Here is a 23,702-nt window from a genome sequence, read left to right as displayed (position 1 = left end):
TCTGTAGTGTACTGTTGCCCTCGCTTCCAGCTCATGTCCCCCCTCTCCTCTTCTGCTTCTACTCAGCCCGTTCCCCGCCCCTGCTCCCCTGCGGTCCCGCCCCCTCCCTGCCCTGCTCCCGCCTCCCAGCTGCTCCTCCCTCCCTGCCTTAAATGGAGGCCGTTGCGCGACAGCAGGAGTGACCCCTGACCCTGCTTGCAGGCCAGGTCGCTCCCCTGCTGCAGAACAGCTTCACCTGTGTGCCAGCGCCTCCCATGCTGCCGCTGCTCCTCCTCCGTGAGTTCGATACTGCTGTCTATTGTGCCCCATCTGATTTAGTGCCTGCCTTGTGATTCTGTACTGTACTGTTGACCCTTTGATTCAGTGTGTGTTTTCTTTTTGTGATTCTGTACTGTACTGTTGCCCTCGCTTCCAGCTCGTTCCCCCCTCCTCCCCCCTCTTCTCTTCTGTTTCGCCTCAGCCCGTTCCCCGCCGCTGCTCCCCTGTGGCCCAGCCCCCTCGCCGCCCAGCTCCCGCCTCCCAGCTGCTCCTCCCTCCCTCCCCCCCTTAAATGGCGGCCACTGCGCCAGAGGCAAGCCCCTCTGCGCCCGTCCACGACTGGATCGCGCCCAGTGCCAGAACCCCTGGACCCCGCGCTCACCACGATGCCAGACTCCGATACAACGCCAGCACTCTCCTCGCACTCAACACCGGCCGTGACAACACCTGCTTCCAGGCTGCCCCGAAGCGCACCCACAGACCTTTCTCTTGCCGCACCTGCAACTTCACCTGCAACAGTACCACCAAACCTCCAAGGACCGGACCCAACCACCTTCGCTGCATCCTCCTCAACACCCGCTCCGCACGCAAACACGCCGTCGAGCTCTAGGACCTGCTCGACACCTCCGCCCCAAACGTTACCTTCCTGCCCGAGACTTGTGGAACGACCCCTCGGCACCCGACATTGCCATTGCCATCCCGGACGGCTACAAGATCACCCACAGGGATCGCGCCATTGGAATTGGAGGAGGTCTAGCCATCGTCCACAAGTCCATCCTCCAGTGCTACACCCACCCAGACGACACCCTCAACACCGCCGAACACCTGCACTTCCGGATCCACATCGACCCCAACCCCACCCTCAGAGGAACAGTCATCTACAGACCCCCCGGACCCTGAGCTCAGTTCCGCGACTCCATCGCCGACCTCGCCAGCACCTACGCACTCACCTCCACGGACTACATCCTCCTCGGGGACCTGAACTTCCACCTCGAGAACAACATCAACGCCAAGTCCTCCACCCTCATCGACAACCTCACCAACCTCGGCCTCAGACAACTCGTCTCCGCACCCACCCACGCCGCCGGCCAGACGCTTGACCCCGTCTTCACCACAAGCACCCACGTTGCCTTCAACCACACCACCGAACTCCACTGGACCAACCACCGCTGCATCCATTTCACCTCTCAGAAACCAACCACGCACCACCGAATCCAACAGCTGCCCCGCCGCTGCTGGAGCAAAGTCACTGAAGACCAGCTGACCTCCACACTCGCCCAGAACCCTCCCACTAACCCCACCGACCCAGACGCCGCCGCCAGCAACCTCAGACAGTGGATCGACGACTGCGCCAACACCCTCGCCCCGCTCAAGAACCACACCAGCAAGAAAGCCACATAGTTCACCGAGGAGCTCCAGACCTCCAAACGCACATGCCGGAAACTGGAGAAGAGATGGCTCCACGAACGTACACTGGACAGCCACGCAGCCCACAAGGACGCCATCCGCAGACATCCCCAACTCATCAGAACAGCCAAGAGATCCTCCTTCAAAGCCCACCTGGACAACAACGCACACGACAGCAAAATGCTATTCAACATAGTGAATGAACTCTCCAACCCCAGCGCCAACACCAACGACATCCCGCCCTCACAAGATCTGTGCGACTCAGTGGCCACCTTCTTCCACCGCAAGATAGCCGACATCCGCGACAGCTTCAACACCACGACCGCCCCGACAATGCCAGACTCCAACACCCCCTCGAACACCACCAGCACCAACCACCTGACCTTCTGGTCCAACGTCAACGACGACGACATGTGCACGGCCATGAACTCCATCCACTCAGGATCACCCTTGGACCCCTGCCCACACCAACTATTCAACAGAGCGGACGCAACCATCGCACCCCAACTACGGAACGTTATCAACATCTCCTTCGAAACAGCAACATTCCCGGAAAGCTGGAAGCACGCCGAAATCAACGCCCTCCTCAAGAAGCCCAAGGCGGACCCCACGGTCCTCAAGAACTTCCGGCCCATCTCCCTGTTCCCCTTCCCAGTGAAGGTCATCCAGAAAATCGCCAACATGCAACTGACTCGCCACCTCGAGGACAACCACATCTTAGACCCGTCCCGGTCCGGATTCAGACGAAACCACAGCACCGAGACAGCCCTCATCGCCGCCACAGACGACATCAGGCACCAACTTGACAACGGCGAGACATCAGCCCTCATCCTCCTGGACCGGTCAACCGCCTTCGACACGGTCTGCCACCGCACACTAAAGACACACCTCCAAGAAGCCGGAATCCGAGACAAGGCCCTGGACTGGACCACGTCCTTCCTCTCCGGCAGAACCCAGAGAGTCCGCCTCCCACCCTTCCGATCTGAAGCCACCGACATCATCTGCAGCGTACCCCAGGGCTCATCCCTCAGCCCGACCCTGTTTACCGTCTACATGACCCCCTCGCACAAATGGCCCGCCAGCATGACCTCAACATCATCTCCTACGCCGACGACACTCAGCTCATCCTCTCCCTCACCACATCGCCAAAACCAACCTCACAAGGGAATGAAGGCCGTCGCCGAGTGGATGAGGAGCAGCTGCCTGAAACTGAACTCGGACAAGAGAGAGGTCCTCATCCTCGGCCCAACCCCTCTGCCTGGTACGACTCCTGGTGGCCGACCACACTGGGAACAGCACCGACACCCACGGACCACGCACGCAACCTAGGATTCATCCTCGACTCCTCCCTCTCCATGTCGAAGCAGGTCAACGCCATCTCCTCAGCCTGCTACAACACCCTCCGCATGCTCTGCAGGATCTACAAGTGGATCCCGACCGAAACAAGAAGAACGGTGACCCAAGCCCTCGTCAGCAGCAGGCTGGACTACGGCAACCCACTCTATACAGGAATCCCTGCCAAACACCTACAACGACTACAACGCATCCAAAACGCCTCCGCCAGACTGATCCTCAACATCCCTCGTCACAGCCACATGACCCCCCACCTGAGACACCTGCACTGGCTCCCCGTCAACAAGAGGATCACCTTCAAGCTCCTCACCCACGCACACAAAGCACTCCACAACACCGACCAGCCTACCTAAACAGCAGACTCAGCTTCCACACCCTCACCCGCCAGTTCCGCTCCGCCAACCTCGCCCTCGCAGCTGTCCCCCGCATCCAACGAACAACCTTCAGCGGCAGATCCTTCCTCGCCGCCAAGACCTGGAACACCCTCCCTACCCACCTGCAACAGACCCAAGACCTACTCACCTTCAGAAGACTCCTCAAGACCTGGCTCTTTGAGCAGTAGCAGCACCCCCTTCCCCACAGCGCCTTGAGACCCTCAGGGGTAAGGAGTGTGCTTTACAAGTGACTGATTGATTGATTGATGGCCATGTCTGGGGTGGTGGAGAGAGCTAAAGAATGATGATAGATTAAACCCAGATCAGTTGACTGGGGGTGAGTGTTTGATTTGCTCAAACGCTTCGTCCATCATACCCTTAGGTATCGCTTGTAAAATCGTGTCTCGGTCTCGAAAATTAAACATGCGGGCCAAGATCGGTCCGGGGGGGGCCCCCAGCTGGGGTTTACCTCCCGGTACCCGGTGGGCTCGCTCCACGGAAAAGAAGCTGGAGAGTCCACGCGGCTGGAGTTGAGTCTTAACGAGTTCTTCTACAAAGAGGTCCAGGGCCGGTCCTCTAATGCTTTCCGGAACTCCGACCAGGCGTATGTTATTTCTCCGCGAGCGTCCTTCCTGATTATCCAGCTTCTCCTCCATCTGTTTCTGTGCCAGTTCCAGCCTCTGGATTTGTTTCTGCATCGAGTGAGAAAAGAAAGATCCCCTTGGGTAAATCTCAATAGAGAGTAGAACCTATTCTCAAATATCACACATACCTGTGCATTTTCTTCCCATCACTCACTATCCACACATACCAAGATTGGAGCGTGTATAGGGAAAACCGCTTCAACACTTTGTGTAAAAAAGTTATATCACATATATTTATTATTCATAAGGAACATTTTCTCATTAAAAAAACGGGAATAACCCATCAATACATACACTTGATATCCCAAGAATTAAAAACACAATACATTAAAAAGATTAATCACAACTGGCATGAAAACATATAAGGAGTGAAAAAACCAGAAGCTAGACAAGAAAGAATCAGTCTTAGCAATTTACATATCCGTCATAGCATAATAATACAGGCATGGAAATGTGCAATATATAGTTAGCTTTCTTTCACCAATGCCTCAAGTGCGGATTGTCTATTGTTTTTGCATCACCACCGTATCTGTGGAGAGCGCCTTTGTTGTAGTTTTAACTTCGGTGAGTCGCGTGCTTATTTTGGAGATATCAATGGATATAGTTCCTATCGGCGTTTGCATTTCAAGCAGGGCCGCCATTATGTCCTGAAGAGTAACCTCCCTGGGCTGGTAAGTGGGAGGATTTTTGTCGCTTTGGGCAGACAATTGTTGGGTTTCCGTTTGGTCCTTTTAGTATGCGTATTTCTCCAGATTATAGCTGGGCGGCGCACGTTGTCCTCGGCCCCCCATGGTGCTTCAGATGTCCGCTTGTGCATCGGCCGCGGGGAGACCGGGGGAGTCGGTAATCACCTCTGCATGCCGCGGGGACACAGTCCACGCTCGGCCTTTTGGGTTTCGCGCTCCCTGTGGTGCCCGTCCGGTGTAGGGCACCGCTGGGTTGTACTGGCCCCTCTTGAGGATATTACCACGGGTATATCTGCGCTTCTCTGCAGCTGTGATCGAAGAGGAGGTACAGCCAGTACATATTCGTCCCTTAGTCACCCACGATGCACCTGGGAACCAGAGTATGAGGGGTCCTGGGCAAGTGTGTTGAACTGCTGGGCCGGCTGGTTTCTATGTGGGTGGACGTGCCCTTGAGGGCACCTTGTTGTCTGGGGGGGATCTCACGCTAGCACTGCCTCAAAGCCGTCCTCCAAGGGGGCCCCCCACATTGCTCACCTCAGGGCATCTGGTCGTTCCCCCCGCTGCAGGGCCATATCAGCGCCCCAAGGGTACCAATCATGAAGTGCCCCGGTGAGCCACTCGTTCACTTGCAGTAAGTTCCGGACACTAGCAGTCCAGCGCTGCGGGACGTCACCCTCACCGGTCACCTTGACCACACACAATGCAGTGCTTTAGGAATTGAGGCTGCATGCGCCGGAGGTGCGGTTATCCCCGTTGCGGACGGCCTCTCCAATACGCGAGGGTCCGGTTCGCCAGCCGTCCCAGGACCTCCGACGTCTCTCTTTTGCCCCCACTTATATCCCAGGGGGCCTGGGCCTCGGGAAAATGTGGCGTGTTGTCTCCGGTCCCCAAGCCGAGAGCAGCAGTCGAATCAGGCAGGCCAGGGAGAAGTCTGCAATTTCTGGTGCACCCGGCCTCCGGATCACGCGAGGTCCCGGCTTTTCCGCCCTCACCAGGCCCAGTTTACGTATCTCCACTCCGCCTCACTACTGCGAGGTCGGAGTGGCAGGATGTGCAGCTTCATCGGTACCGGACAATAAGACCCCGGGCTGAGTATCAGCAGTCGCCGGATAAAGGACAGGATAGTCTGGGGAATATTCCTTAGGCGCGGAGCTCCTCTAGGCTGCGGCCATCTTCGGTGGCAGCAAGCCATGCCCCCTCAACATTTTCATTTTAAAGCCAACAGACTTACTTTATTGATTATTAATTGTGGTGACAAAGGGAGCAGAACTCTCATTTTACATTATGAACGACTTGATAAATCTTGTAGACGTAACCTTTTAGATTGTGAAAAGCCTTATGCTTTCCAAATGGCAAGTATTTAAGAACATTGCAGGCTTTCAGGCTTACACCCTGTTGGTGCGCACACTGTCACAGGAACATCACATATAACACAAGTAGACTACTTCTACAGGGTTAGTTGCCACTGTGGTATTTCTTTAGGGCCTTTTATTTGCACCCTGGCTAATCGGTGAGGCTCCTAAAGGAGGGGTTTCAAATTGTAATTCCAGCTGAAATTATATAAATGTATGTAATTTTAAGTACAGTATTTAGTTGTGTGTCCATTAAAGGCAAAGCATTGGTTGGACGGTATCTAATTGCGATTCTCAGTTCTGAGCACACACTACTTTCCTGAGTTGGCTGGGAGTGCTCTGCCTCAAATCCCTGAGTCTGGTTTTGCACTCTAACTCTTTGACACATGCAGTAGTAAGGGGGTTCACATTGTGAACTCCCTGGCAATTAAAAGAGAAAAGAGATTTACACTGAGAACCCTATGGCTACCAAAATAGAAAGAACTTCCCGTTGTGAACTCTTTGATGAATATGATAGGGTGAGGCTCATATATTGTTTAACACTGAGGGCCAAATTCCGACTCTGGTGGTCCGAGGATTTCTAGAATGGTGGTGGTGCGGAGGTGGCCCAATTACGACTCGGGCAGTCAGACCGTAATTGGACCACTGGCACTGCCAGAGATTGCTGTTTCCTGGCAGTGGTGCGGCAATCAGGGGCTATGCAATATGCCGCTGGTGTCGCTGCTGCACCTCCATGCATATTACAAGTTTCAGGACAGCCAACAGTTTCATGGAGGTCTTTCCTCAATGAAAAGGCTGGCGGTGCTGAAACAAAGGGGACCCTACAGGGCCTCCTGTGTCCTGCAGCCTGGGGATGCATGCAGGATGGCACAACATGTGACCCCCTGTGTGCATGCACGCAGGTTCCTGCATGGCATGGACTTTCAAGTCCATGCCATGCAGGGACACCGTGTGGCGTTCCCATTGCGGTGCCTCTTTCAAAGGCACCGCCACCTTTGAAAGACACACTGCAGCGGGGCCGCCACGCCTTCTGCCTGCCAGACCAAAAAAGTTGTTGAAATCTGGCAGGTGGGCGGCAGCGACCTTCAGCGGTGCGGTGGTGTGGCAGTTGGCATCGCTGCACCACCGCTCTGCCAAAAGTCATAATTTGGACCCAAGAGACTGTCTTACACAGAACTCTAGTTCAGGTTATGCTAGAAAAGGTTTGTTTTCATTTTGTAATTTTATGTTTAGTATTTAGTTTTGTGCACAATATTGTACTTGTTATAAGGACAAACAGTTAACATTGATTTATTAAGAAGGATTCTGTACTTTGTGGAGTTCTTTAATTTAACCCCTTTAGTTGCTTTAAATAGTTCTTTTGGCTTTATTCTTGTAACTGTGCTACACATACTCTTTTAATCATACAAAAACTTAGTAGTAATTGTGACTTTTCTTTTACATTTCTAGAATGTCGTGCTTCAGTCGCATATTGGATGACCAATTGTTGAATGCAGATAAATCAGAGGTGTTTGTTCCAGGAAATCATCCATCGGCTTGTCCCTCATTTAATAGTCACTGACCTTGGCTCAACCTCGGTCCTCACTACCATTTACCAAAAATGTTGGTGTCACTATCAATACTGAGCTTACCTTCTAACCAAATGTCAACCCAATCACTGGTACGTTAATCCCTTTTGTAGAACTTAAAACAAATTATTTCTTACCCTGGAGCTGAAAGGATAAGGTTGGTGATCCAGGTAGCTATGTCATCACCTTTGGATTATAAGAATGTAGTCTTGCTTAGTTTACCATCATATTGTTCAAAAGACAGTCGCTATGTCTGTACCTTAATATATCTCACCACCCTTCTGTTAATTCCCACTTGGACTTTCTGCACAGGTTGCAAATGAAAAGAGATTTGTTTAAGGCACTCTACATGGTACGCAAGACACTTGCAGGCACCTGCCATCAGTATCTGAGCCCTGCATGCCCTTTCATGCAGTCTTCGCTGTAACTATATTCATTGTACCAAAGCAGGGAGATGCTCTTTCTGGGATCTGGCTCCTATTTCCAGTACACCAGAGACAAAAGACTCAGTCCATGTGGGAGCAGGGTGAGCCACGTGCCTGTGAGAGTGCAGGGTGCAGCACATTAAAACCAGACCTACTGGCTTGCAAGGCTTGTTTTGCTGTGAAAGTCTATTTAAACCACATATATAATTCTTCCAAATATGCACTGACTTCCACATATTTGAGAAAGGAACTGTAAGACTTCCTCTTTCAAAAATATAACAAGCTATGCCAGTACCTTATGTAAGATGTTGCACTGAAATGAACTCTGTAGACTAAGACCACAAGCAGGAACTTGTGGCTGGTGCACAAACCTTACACTTTAATGTTCACTCTTAATAACTGAGAAGTTTTCTTTGTCACTGGGATGTTTCCTCCAGAAAAAAAGACACTTGCTTCTCCCCTACACCTATATCTAGCTTTCAGATGGATACCTAAATTCGCATATTCCTCACATTAATAATATTTCCCCAGGTGTCAGAATGGATTCGGAAACTCAAAAGATGTATCCAGGGTGTCGGTATGTGGTGTCATGTAGCTCTGCGCATAGTTCTGCTCCAGTAGCAACGAGCAGGTCGCACATTAGCTCCATCCAGGCACACTGATCTCATTCCCTTTCTATCTCCTTCTTGAGGTGCAGATCTGCAGCTTGCTATTCTCCTAGGTATTTTTTTAACCCACCCCACACAAAAAAATGAATTTTCATTTCCAGTGTACCAGGGACAATATGTTGCCTGCCAAAACGAGAAGCTTTAAGGTATGTAGAGACTGTCGCAAACAAATGTCTGTGAGGCCTCTTTAGGAGTTATATCCGTGGTGCATGAGGTCACGGCATGACTCCAGGGCCTGCGACAACTGTGGTCAGAAGAACTCAGAGGCCATTTGGGATGGAGTGGCAAAACTCTACATTGCCAAACATCATACGGTTCTGCACCATGAATGGTCGAAGTCTTTGGGTAAGTCTAAGAAGAAGCATAAGAAATTGAATTGGGAATTGGCGTCTTCTTTTCACTCTTGAACTTTGGAAAGGGTGCAGAGGCATGTTCATACCTCCTGGTCTGGCTTCCCAACTCCTGGGGAGCTGATTCCGAGTTTAGTCTGGATGCAACCCAAGTTTCCTGGTCCATCTGAGACGGCACGGCAAATAGAGGCCTTAAGGGAGCCCATGCCACATATATTTAGCATGCTTCTGGCTTTCTCTGGGTGTGCCTTCAGGCCCAAATTACATGAAGAACGCTCAAGTCGTTAATTCCAGTGGTGTGTTTGCCATTGGAGCCGTTTGTGCCTCTTTACTGCAGACTTTGTTTTCATCATCACTCTCTGCACCGGTTCCTTTCTTATCAATGCCAGCATTGATGAGGCCGGTGCCAGAAAAGGAGTCAATCCCGACCTACAGCTGTCATTAGCCCAAACCATACAGGATGACTGATTGTGTACTGCAATGGGCATGAGTCTGGTACTTTGGTGCCTTGCCTGTATGAGGTATACAGGCTTCTCTGGGGATGTCCAGGCATCTTTGATGGACATGCCATTTGAAGGCTTTCACCTTTTTGGTGAAAAAGCTGGTTCAGTCCTGGATGCTTTATGAAGATTCCTGCCATGACAGACTCTCTGTGGCTCTCTGCAACTGCTAGTCATTTTGCCAGCCGTGGCCCGTGCAGGTAAGAGCAGTGGGGTCGGGGGATTTCAAAGGACAATGACGAGGGAAAATTAAATAAATCATTAATTTTCCCTCGTCATCGTCTGTCGAAATCCCCCCCCCCCCCGCAGCTCTTACCTGCACGGGCCACGGTTGCAATTTGCTTAGCATTTTCACTCAGTTTGAAGCTATATTAGGGTTTTTAAGCCAATTCCATTTCCCTTCACTGACACAACACTCTACTGAACCATTTCATGGTGAACCTGCCTCACCCAGAGACAATGGTCAAAGCATAAGGGACAATGGGCAGTTCAATTCCCTGCTCCTCCTTCAAAATCGCAGTAGTGTGTCCTTTTTGACCCCCTCCCCCGTAAGAGGCAGAATCAGGCATTTCCTTCAAGGGTGGCAAGATATAACTTTGGACGCATGGGTCCTCCAAGCTGTCAAGCAGGTTTATACTGTCCCATACCTTTCTACTTCACTGCACTTGCCTCCCCAATCAATGCGGCTTGTCCATTTTTATGCAGGAAGTGCAGGCTCTTTTGGTCAAGGAAGCTTTAGCGAGGATTCTGGCCTCAGAAGTAGGAATTGAATGTTACTCCAGCTACTTCCTTGTGCCGGTGAAGGCCTTCATCCTATATTTAAACTCCATCTGCTTAAACCCTGTCTGCAGAAGGACACGTTCAAGATGCTAAAGCTATCCCAGGTCTTGTCTGCGTAGGATCCTGGAGACTTGATGGTAGCAATGGACCTGCATGACAAAAATTTACACATTTCAGTCCTGCAGGCCCAAAGGTGTTACCTGCGCTTCATAGTGGGCCAGGAGCATATCCAGTTTGTGGTGGCCTTAACAGGGACCCTTGGGTGTTCATGAAAGTGATGGTGGTGACTTCGATGCATGCGCAAGGTCGGATATGCTAGTTATCCCATACCTCAATGACTGTCCCCAGACAGTCATGGACCACCTCCAGACAACGACGAACCTCCTAACATTATTGGAATTCACTATCAATGTGCGAAAGTCACACCTGACTCTTTCGCAGACTCTCCCCTTCATCTGATCTATCTTGGGTATGGTATAGTTTCATGCCTTCTTCTTGGAGCACAGAGTTCATGAGATTTGAGTTATCATCTCTATGTTTTGGCTTCTGTCCTAGATTTCAGTGAGGATGGTGTTGTGCTGAGCCTCCTAGCTTCCTGCACCCTTCTAATCCAACACACCAGATGGCACATGCGGGTTTTGTAGTGGCATCTGAGGCCCCAGTAGGCAAAGCAAAAAGGGGACCTGTTGGATTACATCCAGGTTTCAGAGAATACTACAAAAGATCTGCTGTGGAGGCTGCTAGGCTGAAATTAGACGTGGTTGAACCCTCATCTTACCCCACCCAGAGTTGGGGGGGGGGGTGGGCAATCCGTATAGTGTTGAAGGCCTTCATGCTTGCCAAGTGGAGGTTAGTAGAGGTACTCACAGATAACATTACCACACTATGTGGTACTGTAACACACATGACAAAGTGGGTTTTTGGGTCCTGTACCAGGAGACTCTGTACCTCTGGAAATGACTGACTCACCAGGGCCTTTCTTTGATCGTGAGCCACCTGGCAAGATCTCTAAATTTATGGGTTGACAAACCCAGTCTCCAATGCCTAACATATCACAAATGGCAGTTACACCCAGAAGTGGTTAAAGGTATTTATGAGGAGAACCGTGGCTTGATCTTTTTGCCACTGCCAAGAATGAGCAATGTCAGAGTTTTTCAAGCTAGAGATCCCAAGAAAAATCTCTCTTGCAGAACTTTTTGGTCTGGGCCATTCCACAGACCGGGGTAGATACTGCTTTGGTACCTATTCATGCGGTAAGGAATCTCCGTTGATAAGTATCCAACAGCATACTTACCTCTCCAATGTGTGGAAAAGACTATTTCCCATTTAAAAAGGTCCCAGCCTAGAGATCTGCACACTGGTCACGCCAATTTGCTGATGGGCTGTGTGTCTTACAGTACGAACATTTGGACAATCTTTGGGAAGAAATTTATATCAGCATCCCTGGGCGCCACTTAGATGAGTGGGCACTCTCTACTTCCAAAGCGGAATGTCATTATCTTGGAGCCACACAACACTGCCTGCTGGCGCACAGGAGTACTGCTTTTGAGTTTCTGGATCCAGTTTGAAACTTTGAGAAAAAATTTAAAAGGAAAGGAATCTGCAGTTAGATAGAGTATCCACCAGACAGTGCATTACGAAAGTAAGTAACTTGTTCTTCTTTCAGTATTTGGTAATTTACAAAGATACTGAAGTAAGCAATTATAATGCCATTAAGAGTTTGTGCAGATCTCTGCAAGGGCTACATCACATGCAGTGGGAAGTCCCCAACTCTTTGACCCAATCTACATCACGTATCTCCTACAATATTCAACTGTGTCTGGCAAAACTTCAGTCACTCTATTTCTGCCCAAAAGACAGAAGTGATCTTAAAAACCTAAGCGTGAAACACCTCAGAAGAAACAGAACTACATGTTTTAACTTTGCCTTATTCTGTTTGCCTTGAAAGTAGTTCAGTAATTCACAGGTTGACCCAGCTGTCTGTTCTTTCTCCTTAGTTGATTTCAGTAGCATAAAGGTTTTTCTTCTACACATCCTTGGATGTTAGTATGATTTACCCCAGTGACACTTTTCATGCGCACATATGATCTAAGGGCAACTTTTGTGCAGCCACATCTTCATGTTTCTTACTGCTTAAGCTCCTTAACAGATGTGCAACTTTATCTAACATGTGTGGTTCATTATCTGGAAAACTTGGTACACAAGCAGGAATTTAAATAAACTTGCTGCAGCTAAACCTTAAACCCCATTTTTGGCTCCCGTCACACCTCTAATTTTCCAGTCCTGCTTCATGACAAGTTTTGTTCTTCTCAGTGACTTCCCCTGTGCCTTGTTGACCTGTTCTCCTGATGATGTCTTCAGCATGGTGTTTTAATATTAGGTTGTATGTGCCTCACATGGTGTAAGTAGGATTTCTTCTAAACTCAGATGGGTGTTAGTACTTTGTTGAATTGGATTGCAGTAGGTCTGGGGTCCGTTTATTGTTTTGTACCATGTGAATGACTTAGAGGGAGATTACAGTGTCATTGTGATAACAAAAATCAAAAGTTCAGGACACAAGAATTCAGGGTGGAGTTGATGTGAGGAGTTGGAGGTGAAAGGGTGACAGGGCTATCACCCTTATTACGTTTTAAGGTCGATCTTAATTTTTAAGTGCTTCCCAGGAGCCTTTATGTGTGCGTCTCAGTGGCATCCTAGTCTTTTGATGTCAACCTGACCCAGATAAGCCACACTTTTTGGGTAGTGACTTAACAATAACAAAAAGGGGATCCCAGAGTCCGAAACCTATGGGTGGAACCAAAAGATCCAAATAGGTGCCACTGCTTCACAGGATTCCATGCCACTGAGTGATGACTGCTAGGGGTTAGATGGTAGCCCTTGCATCAGATAACTGACACAATATTGAAAACAACAATATTGTGTTACAAAAATATTGATTACAAAAATAAATTACGAAAGGTAAGTACAAAACTATTAAACAAAAATATTGTTTCACAATAAAAGCACTTATAAAACATTCAAAAATATAGTTTTTAATATATATATATAGTTTTAAATAGTAAATCATTAAATATATCAACATGTAATATTAATATAATGTAAATTAAATACATTTAAATAATATTTAATCCTATAAATAAATCTATACACACTAAACACACACACATATATATATGGATCATTGAGTCCTACGACTTAAGACTAATTTCCTACGCCGACGATACACAGCTGGTGCTAGAGATTCACAACAACGGAGGGACAGGCTCTGCTAACTTCCAAGAGGGTATGCTTGCTATAAGCACCTGGATGGCAAACAATTGTCGCAAACTAAATTCGGACAAGACGGAGGTGATGATCTTCGGCAATATCTCCCCTAGCTGGTCTCCATCCTGGTGGCCAGCAGAGTAATGGCCCACCTACGTCCCCTGTCACAAAAGTCAGAAACTTAGGGGTCATGTTCGACGACAAGCTATCTTTTATACATCATGCTAACTCAGTCGTCTCCTCATCCTTCTATACCATCAGGATGATAAAGAAACTCCTAACTTACCTTCCACCCACTGCCCGCAGGACACTGGTTGTGTCTTAGGTAGACTATTGTAGTAGTCTACTCATCAACGCTCAGGACCGAGTCCTAAATAAACTACAAATGGTGCAAAACGCAGCGGCCAGGGTCCTGTCAGGCACCCCTAAGTTCAAACCAATATCTAACGTGATATGACAGCTTCACTGGTTACCCATCAGGAGTATAACCAGGTTCAAGGCCCTATGCATTGCCCATAAGGCAACCCACAACACAGGACCTGAGTTCCTTAAGAGAACTCAATGCTCCTACAGGCCATCCAGACCCATACGCTCTTCAGCAGCACATTTTCTAACGGTCCCCAGAACCAAAAAAAGCTTCCTGAGGCGACAGAAGATTCACTGTCGCCACTGCTAGACTATGGTACACACTCCCCCTTCACATTAAGGCCATCCCCACTCTGTTCTCCTTCCGTAAACACTTAAAAAACTGGCTGTTCAATCAATAAACCACTCCTCCCCAGTCCTTCTCTACTTAGCCGTCCATAGCACCGAGACACCCAAGGGTATTTTTGCGCTCAACAAATTGCATAAATGAAATAAATATACATATATATATATATATTATATATATATTCCACAATAGGATATCCACTCTTTGAAAAGAAGGAAATCATCCGCCACTCATGAGAAGGTTTTGGCATTAAGGCTTCTTTATTTGCATAAAGTTCACATCAACGCATTTCGGGAGTCAAGCTCCCTTGCTCACGATATATATACCACGTTGTTCCGCAAGAAAACTGCCACCAATAGTGTTCTCCATGGCACTAGCTTTCATCCGAAATCACTGCTTAAAAGCATCCCGTACGGAGAATACGTTCGACTTAAGAGAAATTGCTCAAAAATGGAAGATGCGGAGAGAATGATACTTGAAAGCAAAACCAGATTCCAATCCAGGGGATATAAAGACTATGTATTGAAAAATTGCAAAAAGAAAGTTGACAAAATCAGCAGAGCAGAAACTTTGATTGAAAAAAAGAAACCCCCACAAGACAAGGATCCTCCAAGATTCATAACCACTTACAACAAGGAGAGTGGGTTGATTGCAAAGAAAATGAAAAAGTATTGGCATTTAATAACCAGTGATCCAGACATTGGGCCACTAGCTGGCAAACATCCTTCCATTACTTATAAAAAGAACACATCCTTGCAAGACTTATTATTCAAAAGCCACTTTCAGATTGAAGAACAACCAAAATGGTGGACTGAACAAAATGTGGGCTTTAAACCATGTACTACATGCAAAGCTTGTAAAATAGGCAAAAAAATGAAGAATGTAATGGAACCAAATGGTAAATACATGCCGATCAAACAAAACATCACATGTACATCCAAAAATGTGGTGTATGTGATTGAATGCAAATGTGATATGAAGTATATAGGATCCACAACATGTATGTTGAAAAAAAGAATTCTGGAGCATATCCGGGCTGTTAAAAATTCAAACATGCTATATGCCACAGCCAAACATTTAAAATCTTGTCAGAATGGGGATTGGCGAGCCATGAGTTTCTATGGATTGAAAATGCTGACCAAACTGGACAGAGGAGGAGACACAGTGCGTCTCCTACGACAGATGGAATCACGTCTCATAATTCAATTCCGAACAAAACACCCCAGAGGCATGAACTTTGGAGAATATCTCCACATACATCTGGAGTGATATTGAACTCAGCATGAACTATATTTGACTGTAATAGGGTACTATACCCAAAAACGCAGTAAGATCATGAATGTATGAAATGCCCTAAGTGAAAATAACTAAGGATGCTTAAGTACTATACTTACCCAACCATAGCACACCAGTCCTTTGTTTTAATTATATTGTTTTTTACATATTGCTTGATAAACTACATATCCCATAATCCCACCTAATGGCTAAGATGGGGCAGTATATAAACAAAAAGCAAAAAGGGACTTTCTGACCGTGAGAAAAGCCGTGAGGCTGAAACGCGTCGGTGGAGTGTTTGTGTGATTAAAGCTTCGTAAAAAGTATCCAGTTGTGCCGCCCTCTTTGTTCTAAAAATTAATACAGGGCTATGATCCAGCCCTCGGGCCGAGCACACACTGCTGAGCGCTCTCAGGCTTGAAAGGATCGCTTTGGATTTATATATATATGTATATATATATATATATATATATATATATATGATACACACTCGTCTCCAAACAACCAGCGTACCCGTAGTCATCAGGTGTCGCCGGTCGAAAAACGAAAGTTGACCCAGGCTGAGGTGAAAGGATATATATATATATTTTTTTTTTATTTAAATTTTCAGAATCGCCACCAGCATAACGTTTCGGCCTTCTCAGAGGCCTTGATCACATGACGTTAGTGGAGGGACACAGGTTTTTTAAAGTGCAAGTGCCGAAAATGTTAAAACATGATTGGAGGGTTTCAGTACAAGGTGATAGACATAGTAAACAGCCTTCAAATGTATTGCATGATCATAATCGGTTGTACATAGAGACAAAGGCATTATTCTCGGGGGAGCAAAGATTTCACAACATTTTTATAAAATCAAATTTACACACCCTTATCTACATGAAATGCAGTTAGTTGTGGGAAACGAAAAAGAAGAACCACACATTGCTGCATAAAGTTACAAAATCTGTGATAACTCTTCATAACGTTCCTGCTAGCATTGCCACCACCAATGTCTATGTACAATCAAATTAATAACACCCAAGTGGGTATTGTATATTGACCGTGTAACTGTATGCCAGTCACCTACAATCTAATGTTTGTTATATATCAATCACATTGGGGTAAAACATCCCCCAAACCAAAAAAAAAACAATTATATGCCATACAAGTAGAGAAATGTGTAACAGAAAAAAGGTGTAAATATGAAAAAGTGGGATGTTAAAAACCCCTTATTTACAAATAGATTCGAGGTATATTTTCATGATTTCATATATTCTTGACCACCATTGGATAACCGTCACACCGAGCAGGCATGTAATTTACAGTTGAAAAAACTCAAGTTATGACAAGTGTCCCAGTCTTAGCACTTCCTAGCACAGGAGTTCTTAGATTAAGGGGACAGATCACAATCGTCAGGGTACAACCAGGAATAAGGGCTAAATGTCATCATATGAACCGAGGGAACGGAAGCACGGAACAAGTTATAAGTGTGTATGGAAATCAACACTTGTATTGAGACCCATGGGGGTCCTGGTATCCAGATCCAGATTATATCTGGTTTCCAGGGCCCGTAACATTGCTTCCCTATTACCACCCTTACGTAAGGGTGGAATTGCATCAATGGCAAAGTATCTCAGAAGATGACTCTGTTTGCCATGAAGTTCTTTAAAGTGGCGCGCCACCAGATAAGAGGCATCCTCTGTATTAATTGCCCTTATGTGCTGGAGAATCCTTTTGTGCACCTGCAACTTGGAACTAACCACATATTGCAGGGCACAGGGACACTCCAGCACATAAACCGTATACTCTGACTTACATGTAAGCTGTTTGGTAATTAGCTGGGGGGTATCAGAAAAAGGAGTCATATATTGAGTTTTATTGACACCATGTTGGCAGGCTTTACAGGATGAGCACTTTTTGAAGCCCTTAATGGCTTTAAACCAAGGGGTCACTGTGACCACTTCAGGGCTGGATTTAACTAATGATTCTCTCAGTGAGAACGCCCTTTTACATGAAAAACTGGGCTTCAAAGGCATCAGATGACTAATAGTGGGATCATTGTTGACCAAATTCCAGTTTTTGAAAACGATTTTGCGTATAGCCTGGAATTGCTGATTAAAAGTCAACACCAATCTAATTGGTTGATCACTGCTGTCGGTTTCCTGTCTTCTACCCTGTCGGGTTTGCAATGCATCTTTTCTTGTCAAAGTGTTAACTTTTCTGATTGCAGAATTGATAGTATTCAAAGAATACCCTCGGGATACAAACCGCCCCTTGCTGTCCTCCTGTGCTTGTCTACACTGTTCTTCTGTACTGCAAATGCGTCTGATTCGCAGCATCTCCCCGTAGGGGATGCTGCTAATCAGGTGTGCAGGATGATGACTCCTAGCATGGAGAATAGTGTTTCCTGCAGTTGGTTTATGGAACAGTGTAGTTTGGAATTTGTCATTTTTGATCAGCACCTGAACATCCAAGAAACACACACTCTCCTGACTCATGTGGTGAGTGAATTCTAAATTGAATGCATTGATGTTAAGTTGCCTAATGAAATCTAAAGCTTCTGTCTCGGAACCGCGCCAAATAAAAAAAATATCGTCAATGTAGCGATACCATTGAACAATCTGTTCCGCTACGATCAGGTGGTGCGTTCCCATGAGGACCTGTCTCTCCCAGTAGCCCATGTGCAGACAGGCATAACTGGGAGAAAAACAGGCCCCCATGGCCACACCCCTGATCTGTTGGAAAAATTGGTTGTTAAACTGAAAACAGTTGTTGTTCAAACAGAAAGAGGTCATTGACATCAGCATTCTATTGTGTTCCGCATACTGGACAGGTCTATTATCCAAGTAAAATTGCATAGCCCTTAAACCATCACAGTGTCTGATACCGGTGTAAAGTGATGAAACATCAAGTGTAATTAGCCAGTACCCAGTTTGCCATTTCACAGATTCTAATTGTCTTAAAAAGTCACTTGAATCTTGCACATATGACGGTAGAGCAGTAACAAAGTCTTGGAGAAAAAAATCAATGTACTTAGTGACATTTTCTAGTAACCCATTTATGGCAGAGATGATCGGTCTGCCAGGAGGTTTGTGGGAATCCTTATGAATTTTAGGGATTAAGTAGAACACAGGCATAACTGGAAAGTCTTGTTTCAGAAATTTGAGTTCATCAAGACTTAAGAGGCCCACACTCTTCCAACTCAATAGTAGGCTCCCCAATTCATTTTGTGCCTGTCTTATGTCAGTAAGTTTGCATCGTTTGTAACATGAGGTATCCAATAATTGTGAATGTGCCTCTTCCAAGTATAAAGTCCGTGGCCATAGCACGACATTGCCCCCCTTGTCGGCCTGGCGGACAATGATCGAATTGTCAGCCTGTATCTTCCTAATCAAATTGTTATACTTGTTGTTGTGGATGCTGTTTTTTCGTTTTGTCTTTAAAGTTGACACATGCAACTTTTTAATCCCTGCAACAGTAAGGTCATGGAAAATGTCAAGATTGTCATGAACGGTCAGTGGTGTGAACGTAGACCTTGGTTTAAATTTCGTCAGCCCAGGTGCGGTGGTTATCACAGGTTCCTCTTGTGATGCTGAAGATGCCCCTTCATTTCTTAAGGCAATTAGATCCTGGAGTAGGTTAGTATCCCCGGCTACAGCCCCCTGCTTTGGTAAGCCTCGTGGAATAATCCTGTGGGTTCAATGGGGGACGACTGTTTAGGAAATGTTTTTTAAGCTTGAGTTTACGAATGAATTTAAACAACTCAATCCTTGTTTGCGCATAGTTGAAATTGTTGGCTGGACAGTAGGAAAGACCTAGAGATAAGATTTCGACATCAGACTTATTAAGTACCATTGGAGTGAGATTAATCACCGCTGGACCTCCCGATTGTTGTACTTGTGTTGTGTCTGTGTCACTTAATTTCGTTTGTTCCATCTCTTCTTGCTTTTTGTTACAAATTTCTTTTTCGTTGTTGGTTGCTCGCCTTCGGGCTGCTTTGCGCCGCTTGTATCGCTTGTGGTTCCGTTCTTGTTTGCTTGTATGCGTGGGATTCTGGGGCGGAGTGTGTCTCGACGGTCTTGCCGGAGACAATTTACTTCTTGCCCCAGCGAAAATTTGGTAAACCCCAACTTCGGGTTTGTTCTACCACTGTCTGTGTCTGACCCATTTTCCGGAGCCGAGCTGTATTCTGAGGCTGAGGAAGGCAGATTGGTGGTCGATGTTCCACATATATATATTTCTTAGGCAAAGAACGGACCCAGCCGGGCTCCAGTACGCAGCCAAGCAGTCCATATACACCACAGCACAAACGGGATCCAAAACGCAATTTTCTTCAGGTAAGAATATTTTTTATTTTACACCACCATTTCGTGCAAACAAGGAGGACGGTCATATATATATATATATATATATATATATATATATATATATATATATATATATATATATATATATATATATATATATATATATATATATATATATATTTATATATACACACAACACTTCCCTTTGAGAAATAAATGGGTCGCACCTCAGCAAATCCGTTTGTAAAATTCCAAGCTGTTTATTTTATTTGGTAATCCAAAACAAACACACCAACGCGTTTCGTTCTAACCTTAGAACCTTTTCATGGTGCCGCCCCTGTGGTGTTTCCTGTTTTTAACACAACATTACTTCATGATGTCATATACTGTGATAGTAAAACTGGGGCAATGTGGTTAATGTAGTGCAAACAGTTTGAGTGAAAAGTGATTGTGCTGCATTTCATCGTGATCCCCAAAAACATTATCCTGACAAAATAAGATAAAACAATTTAAACCAAATTAACCCTACTCAAGAGGTCAAGAAACAAATTTCTATTCCAAATTAATTCATTTGCAACAATTTCCGCCTCCAATGGCGTTAAGATTTTATTATTATGCCTCCGGTGGCACATTCATTATAACAATCAGTTCAAAGTTTTAAATATTCTTTCATTATATTTCATTCATATATAGTTATTCCTCTCTATGCAAAAAAAGTTTTGTATAAAAAAAATTATTTTTCAGAAAAATGTAATTAATAAAAAATTAAATATCTCAAAATTTTGTAAACTTGTGGGATTTCACTACAAATTAGGCTGTGATTAAAACCTGGGAATTTCTGTGATGTCAAAAGACTGGGGTTAGTTTTCCTGTGTGTTGCCGAACATGAATTCAGAAATTCAATATCAAAGTTGCTTTACACTATTCACAAATGTATGTACATCTCTTCACTTTGATTCAGTCCATGTGGATTCCTTGTACGTAGATTTAGTATGTGTCTTGACTCCTTCATTCTTAAAGATTTTTCTCTGTCCCCTCCTCGTATTGGCTTTCTCACTGTATCAATTCCATAGAAAGTCAAAGTTTTCCAATTGCTATCATGGTGGATTTCCATGTGCTTGGCCACGGCAATACTTCTATCCTGATGTATGGTTGCCCTTACATGCTCTAAAATCCTTTTCTTCAATTCACATTTCGTGCTGCCCACGTATTTCAAATGACATGGGCACTCGATGACATAGATTGCATATTGGGTCTTGCATGTTATTAGTTCTTTAATATCCCAGATTTTACCATTTGCCATGATCACATTTTGTAAATTTTTGGCTATTTGGCACACCTTGCAGTTATAGCATTTTTTAAAACCAGTACTTTGTAGCCATGATTTCTTTTTTTCCTTGCAAAAATGACTGTGAGTCAAACGATCTTTTAAGTTTGGTGCCCGTCGGTATGTTATTTGCAGAGCGTTTCCCACTATTGGTCCTATGGTGGTGTCCAGCTTGAGAATCTTCCAGTTTTTCTTCAAGATATTTTTGATTTGTGGTGACTCCTTGGATAGGGTTGTTATAAACCTGATTAGTTCTGTTTCACCTTTTTTACACAGAGATGTGAGAGCTTTTCGTTCATCTGGTTTCAACTTATCCACATAATCTTGTTTCTTTAATTTGTAGATGTCATGTATCACTGCATCGTGAAATATATCTATTTTGTTACCTGGCTATATTTGTGGATAAAAGCGTGATCTAGGTTTCTTCTGACTTAGGTCTGCCCCTTGTTGGGTGCATGCTTCATCTAGCGTTATATGTTCTCTTTCATTCTAAACATCCAAATTCATCAATGTTACATAACTTTCAGAATCTTATGCCAATAGAGTCGAACTTGATGTGCTTTTTATTTGTGCTTTTTTGTGGTTTCTTATTTCATTCTCTTTTTCTTTAAAGACTTTTGTCAATTTGATTTTGCGAACATATTTATAGAAATCTATTCTTGTTTGGGCTATGTCCATGTGTATGCTCGGGCAGAAATGTAAACCTTTCTTTAACAAGGAATTTTGTGAATCTGTTATTTGCCGACATGACAAATTTATGACCGTCAGTTCCTGTGCATCCTCTAAAACATCTTTTTCATCCTCATGCTGCGGGTCATTGTGCCCACTCTTTTCTCGCCGCTCGCCTCTCCTTCCTCTCCTTGTCTGTTTGGTCTTGATCTTGCCTTGCCTCTTCTTCAATTCATTTTGTTTCGGGGCTGAAATCCCCTCGCTTGCTCCCATTGGCGCTGTTGGAGGACCAGCCACATGTCCCCTAAAAAAGACTGTTTTATTGGTCTGTTTTCACCCTCACTTAAATAATTGGATGCTAATGAGGACATGCTGTCGGAGGTACTCGCATTACTATCCAAGTATTGATGTTGTTTCATACAATCACATTTTTTTGCATACGTGAAGATTCTTCCTTCGCTATAGTCTGTTTTATCATAATATATATATATATATATATATATATATATATATATATATATATATATATATATATATATCCAAGAAACAAAGTACTCGAGTGAACTGGGCCTTTCTAAACGAGGTAATGATAAGAAACAATCTGGGGGATTCCTTCCGACATATGGTGAAAGAGATCTAAGATCTAAAATTTTGGTGAACGGAGATTTAACTAATAACATAAGAATCGAAAGAGGCACAAGGCAAGGGTGCCCACTTTCGCCATTATTATTCAATCTATACATTGAACCCTTAGCAAGTTTAATCAGGGAAAATGAAAATATACTCCCATTTAGACATCAGGAGTGGTCCAAAAAAGTGGCCCTATATGCGGACGACTTAATGATTTTCACTACCGATTACGAATCCTCCATACCCGAAATTCAAATCACTCTCGAGAATTTTGGTAAAATCTCAGGATACTTGATAAACCACTCAAAAACAGAGATTATGTCTTGGAACACTAACTTCACCAATCAAAACATCAAGAAAGAAATCAAATATTTAGGGATCACAGTAGTCCATGAACTGGAAAGAATTCCTCAGTTGAACTTAAACAGAGTGGCAGGCGAAGTAAGAAAGCTCTTAAAAACCTGGAGTACCCTCCCCTTAAGCCTAATAGGCAGATCAAACATCATTAAAATGTCTATTCTCCCGAAATATACATATCTGTTTAATACAATACCGCTTGAATTTAAAAAAAAATCATTAAAGAAACTGCAGGGAGAAATCTCAAGCTTTATTTGGGCCTCCAAAGGAACCAGAATATCGTGGAAAAAAATCAGGAGAAGGAAATTACAAGGAGGGATAGCGAGCCCTGATTTATGGGAATACTATAGAGCTTTCTTCTTCAAAAATATGAGATCAATGTTGGGCGTTCATCACCACTACCCTGTTTATCTCCAAGCATTAACCAGAAAAGCCGACCATTTTCTGTATAAATTTGGGCACCCAAAGTACTTTAAAAAAATAAAACTAAAGATTTTAAAGGACGCGGCCAGGCTATGGGCTCAGATCAGAGGAACCCTAAACATTTCATATTATAGCTCGCTAGCTCCTATATGGGACTCCCCAGGTACCCCAGAATGCTTAAAAGACAGTTTGGCAAATCCTTTAAAAAATGCAAACACAGTTCATTGAGGACAAATACTGAAGAGGTCAATACTGATTTCCTGGGAAGATCTCCAAGTAATTACAAACTTCACCATCTCCAAATTTAAATATTACCAGCTAGCCAGCTGGGCAAAAACCCTGACAAAACATGAAAAGGATACCGAAGAACTAGAAAGAGAAATGAAGAAAGTTT

Source organism: Lissotriton helveticus, chromosome 8, assembly GCF_964261635.1.
Source record: "Lissotriton helveticus chromosome 8, aLisHel1.1, whole genome shotgun sequence".
In the NCBI taxonomy this organism is placed as follows: Eukaryota; Metazoa; Chordata; class Amphibia; order Caudata; family Salamandridae; genus Lissotriton; species Lissotriton helveticus.
Note: the sequence above shows the minus strand (reverse complement) of the source record.